Raw genomic sequence first — 5,908 nt, forward strand, 5'->3', positions numbered from 1 at the left:
AAAAATATATTGTTCTCAATTTTCAACATAAAAAAAAAACATTAAAAGCCTTTATTTCTCTCGACATTTAAAAAATAACCATTACCGATTTGAATGTGTTTTTTGAAGCATATTTAAATTAATCGGATCACTGTCATTTCGAGGGAAAGAATTAAATATTGGGAACGCTTTTATCTGGCACAGTGTTGGCTTTTAGGATTTATTCTGTCTAGTGTGAAATGTTTCCCATTTGTTTTAAAGCTTTTCAGAGTCCGACGTGTTAACTCGTCTGATTCGTACATGCAGACAGGCGTGTATTTTATCCACATGTCATGAAATACAGTTTTTGAGTGATAACTGGTAACATTTGTTGAATAAATCTTCTCAAACCGAGACTAACAATGAAGATAAATATATAAACTCAGATAACATACACTAAAGAAATAGCGATCAAGCCTACTGGTGGCGAAGCCGGGAATCCTCGGGGCGGTCGAGGTGGTGTAGCGGTTTATCACGTCAGCCGCGTTAGCTGGAGACCCGCATTCGATTCCCGGCTTCGCCACCAGTGGGCTTGATCGGTATTTCTTTAGTTGTTATCTATTTCAGTTTATAATTTTTATATAGTAGTGTTACTACTTAAAAAAACAAATAAAAAAATATATATTTAATAAAATAATTTTATTTGTTCCCTACATCGATATGAACTCAGGTTAAACATAAATATTTAATTAAAAAAACAACTTCATTATTGTAAGCAGGTTAAGGATTATTTATTTAAATACTCAATCAATTTGACTAATATTTATAACTGAAAAAAAAAACTACCAGCTATTTCTATTATGCACACTGACCTACTACGTACGAACCTAAAAATTATCTATTCTGTAGAATTAGATGTGTAGGTACCTACTGTAAAGGATAAACAGGCACCTTCTGAGCGAGTTTGCTCTATCGTAGGCCATATCTTAGACTCGACTAATCTGTGATCATGATTAAAAACTGCCATTGCAGGGAGGACTGAAAAAGTGGGAGAGTCAGTGAGACACGAATAATAATCAAAAAAACTTATTAGAAAAGACAACCTCAAGAAGTCCTTGAATAACCTTGATTTTATGTAATAGCTTCTGCTTCCGACATTTCTTAACTTTCAAATGATTTTTCGTGCTTCAACTTCCCGTAAAATGAGAAATTCTTCGAGACTCACTACATCATTAATCAGTGTAAAAGTGTACTTAGACAAAAACTTTGTTGGTACTTATTTGTTCAGGGCGTACTTTGAACTTTTGACTTTGCAGATTTGAAGCCGAACCGACCGTGAATCCAGGGGATTAATCTGGTAAGTATGTTTGACATAGCGAGTCTACAAGGAAAATAAATTATTGTTAATAATACGTTAATTTTACCTATACATAGAAGAGTATTAATTCCTTTCTTCCCGTGGGTGTCATAGAAGGCGACTATGGGATATGGGTTAAATTGTGGTGTAGGCGAGAGGCTGGCAACCTGTCACTGCAATGCCACAGTTTCGTTTTCTTTTAACCCCTTATTTGCCTGGCCCTGAAGCTTTAGTAGTTTCATGTGATCTGCCTACCCCTTTATGGGATACAGGCGTGATTGTATGTATGTATGTATGTATGTATTAATTCACATACTTTGTGCGTTATAAAGTCCAAGTTTCAATTGATTTTCTAAGGGCTACTACAGACAGACTGCATTTTAAGGGCTTGATATGCTGGCTGACTTTGAAGTTGGCGTAAAGTTTCTAGACGCTGTCAGAAGACTCAGAACCCATTTGAAACGAATTTTGCATCTATGTACTAAAAAATTATATTTTCGTCGAAATTTGGTATAAACAATGGCAATGCCAGACTTTTCCTCTGAAAATTTCATTAAAAAAATAGCGTCTAGATTTATAGTTTGTTACTTTATAGACTCCCATTATGCTACAATGACTGTCGCCCAAATTTGAAGTCCCACGTTGGGCGCCAAAGATATTTTATTTAAAATATTATAACACAAACAAACAGGTAGAATGTAACTGAAACAAAAATCTAAGATTGACGTAAGTTCAAAAGATATCTAAACTTGAACTAAGAAGGAAGAAGAAGAAACAAAGCAGAAAAAAGAAGATGTCGTGCGCCGGCATTAGAATCAGTACGCTTTGTCGTCACTGCGCGTGCGTTCACAAAACGAACTGATTCTTTAGTCGACTCACACGCAGATCTACAGGGAGAAGAAGAAAAGAACAGGAGAAAGAAGAAGAAGAATATTTATAAACATTTTATTTTTTATATAACATTCATTTAAAATGGTATTTATAAATTTAATGGTGTAATTCAAAGCTTTAATCATTCATAATTTCAGACAATGCAAATGTGTTTGTCGGCGCGATTAAATGATATAAGATTTGAATAATGTAAGATTTTGGTTATAAATATAAATAAGATGTGAATCGGATATTTTAGTGTCAACATGACGGTTTTTCAAAACTGCCTTATCCGATCCATATCTAAAAGTACCTACTTAATATTCAACGCAAGATGTTTCTTCGAACTTATTTGTACTACAACATTGGCATTATTTTGAAATAAGTATGTACCTATCTTATGAAATAGAAGGGAAACGAGCAGACAGATCGCCTCATGGTAAGCAATAATAAACTCATGGCATAAACATACAAACTATATAAAAACCATTACAATAAATTACCAGCCCATTTAATCAGCCTCACTGCCACTTGAACTCGATTTGCATTTAATAACGTTTTATTACTCGCTAATTAATTACGTTACATAAATTACTAGCGGATAAACAAATATGACGCGAAACGTACGAGCCGTTTTACAGAGTGATTAAATAGGTGTGTGCGGGTAGAGGCATTGCCAAGTCATGTTATTATTTCCGAAGTGAAACTTCCAATGCGACTTCCAACTGCGTTAAACGTTTAACGCTCACTGATAGCGCTCAGAGTTACTGAGAACGCTCAGTGTTGCCAACTCAATTTTTTAAATATTATTTAAAATTTTAATATTTACGTTACGAAGTTTCACTTCTTCCGCGCGGAGGGACTCCACGGTCAGTTCTCAATGAACACAGTCAATGTTTTATCACATTTAATATGTATTGAGAAGTGATTCTGTTCAAGATCTGTAAGCAAGAGTAGAATTGTTGGTGCTCCGTGGCGAACGATACCTAACTGGCACTTTTGCCTTAATATGAAAGAGCGACCAAGGGAGACGAGTACCTACAACTTAGATGAAAATGAAAATTAATGTTATTTATTTATTTATCCGTCGTAATAAGTTCATAGGGACTGTTCGGAAAGAGAATTGTCGTGGAATGTCTTGGATGCCATACATTTCACGACGAATCTTCGATTGAGGTTTTGGGGAAAGTGACTTGTCATTTCCGAAAAAAAAAAACATTTTTGTTGCAGCTTGGGTAAGGGTTGAAATATTAAGCAATAAATATGTATTAGATTTGTTTTTTATCATGCAGAAACGTCTGCGAGAGCGATCCATACTCATATTATAAATGGGAAATTGTGTGTCTATTTGTTTGTCCGTCTTTCGCAAAACGGACCGATGAATTTAAGTGATTTTTATGTGGAGACAGTAGAAGGGATGGAGAGCAACATAGGCTAAGGGTCCCCCCACATCTAGCGTCTCGCGAGCGTCGCGTCGGGCCAACTGTATGGGCAAAGCCCGACGCCGCGTCGACGTCGCGTCGACGCGACGTCTTTTTCCATACAGTTGGCCCGACGCGACGCTCGCGAGACGCTAGATGTGGGGGGACCCTATATTTGTCTTTCTCGTACCCCCCCCCCCACTTTCCTAAAATGGAGGGGGGATGGAAATGTGTACGGGGCATTCCGCAATTTTCGAATTTATAGCGAGCGAAGCCGCGGGCAAAAGCTAGTATTACGTAAAAAAGTATTACGCTTAAAAAAATAAAGATAAAAAAAAAGCAAATAAAGATTATGAATTATGAATTATGAAAAGCCAGCTAGTAAGAACTTGGCTCTCCACTACCCCGCGTCTATCATCACTCGAAATGAACGTGGCTGACGTTAATTTGTTTGCGGTCCCCGTGGTGTGGGATATTTGGTCTGATGAAAACGGCCAATGTAATACCACTTGAATGGTACTTATTAATTGACTGTGAGACTGTGACCACGATAGCGTTGATGCCATTTTTGTCAGTAAATTACATTTTACTAGCTTTTGCCCGGGGCTTCGCTCGCGTGAGAAAGAGACGAAAAGTAGCCTATGTCTCCTCATCCTTTCAACTATCTCCACTTAAAAAATGACGTCAATTCGTCGCTCCATTTTGCCGTGAAAGACGGACAAACAGACACACACTTTCCCATTTGTAATGATAGTATGGATTTTTAAACTAATACAGGTGTAAAGAAGTGTGTCTGTCTGTTTGTCTTCACACTTTAACTGCTGGACCGACTAAATAGAGGCAGTTTGTGTCCCGAGTCCCCCCCATACCTTACCTTAAGGGGACCTTAAGGTAAGGTATGGGGGGGACTCGGGACACAAACTGCCTCTATTTAAACTAATACAGGTGTAAAGAAGTGTGTCTGTCTGTTTGTCTTCACACTTTAACTGCTGGACCGACTAAATAGAGGCAGTTTGTGTCCCGAGTCCCCCCCATACCTTACCTTAAGGTCCCCGTTATGTTCATAAGTACTTTTTAACTCCCAAAAATTATTGCTTAACAGGGTAAAATCATCTCACCTTTTTTCGATATTAAGCTTATTTTAATTATAATTTTATTATCTTTTCTTCTTTCTTGACATTTTTGCTATTTATTTACTTGGTAATGGTTCCGTGTGGTGACGGGTTAAGAATTTCACCACCCCCTCTCTTCTTGTGGGTGTCGTAGAAGTCGACTGTGGGACATGGGTTAAATTGTGGCGTAGGCGAGAGGCTGGCAACCTGTCACTGCAATGTCACAATTTGGATTTCTTTCAACCCCTTTTTGACAGGCACTGAAACTTAGTAGTTCATGTGCTCTGCATACCTCTTTATGGGATACAAGCGTAACTTATGTGTGTTTTTACTTGGTCAGCCTTCGTTGTCCTTTTCCTCCATAATATACAATTAATATTTTAACTATAACTATGTAGTTAAAGATATTCCAAGGCCATTGAATTCTCTAAAAGCCTATACATCCTTCACTTCACCATACATTTCTATTATACGAAATCTCGACCAACTTGCCTCAACTCCTTCAGGCAAAAGCTAACTCAAACACAAAACGCCTTATATCCATACGAATTTCCTGTCACTTAAGTCCTTTTAACGTCGCCAGCTTTCATAACCGTCTCAGTTTGAAAGGAGCGCAAGTCTAAAGGATTGTTCGGTGAGTTATGACATTTGAGTTTTGAGGTTGAGGAACTATCCGCCGTTAACAATTCAACTTGGAGCCGAATTAAACATGCATGAAAATATGCAAATGTCACCTCGAGTTTGAAAATGGCGTGAGTTATGGGCGGCAGCGGAGGAGGTAAGAGGTTTGTAACCATCTGTTAAGTGTTGATATTTTATACTTTAAGTATCATCATAAGTATTCATCATCATCCTCTCTGCGTTATCCCGGCATTTGCCACGGCTCATGGGAGCCTGGGGTCCGCTTTGACAACTAATCCCAAGATTTGGCGTAGGCATTAGTTTTACGAAATCGACTGCCATCTGACCTTCCAACCCGAAGGGTAACTAGGCCTTATTGTAATTAGTTCGGTTTCCTCACGATGTTTTCCTTCACCGAAAAGCGACTGGCAAATATCAAATGACATTTCGCATATAAGTTCCGAAAAACTCATTGGTACGAGCCGGGGTTCGAACCCGCGACCTCCAGCGCTTTTATACTTTAAGTATAGAGACTGATAATTCTTATTAACTTGTAGATCAGGCCCTTT

The sequence above is a fragment of the Leguminivora glycinivorella genome, chromosome 23, assembly GCF_023078275.1.
Source record: "Leguminivora glycinivorella isolate SPB_JAAS2020 chromosome 23, LegGlyc_1.1, whole genome shotgun sequence".
Taxonomy (NCBI): domain Eukaryota; kingdom Metazoa; phylum Arthropoda; class Insecta; order Lepidoptera; family Tortricidae; genus Leguminivora; species Leguminivora glycinivorella.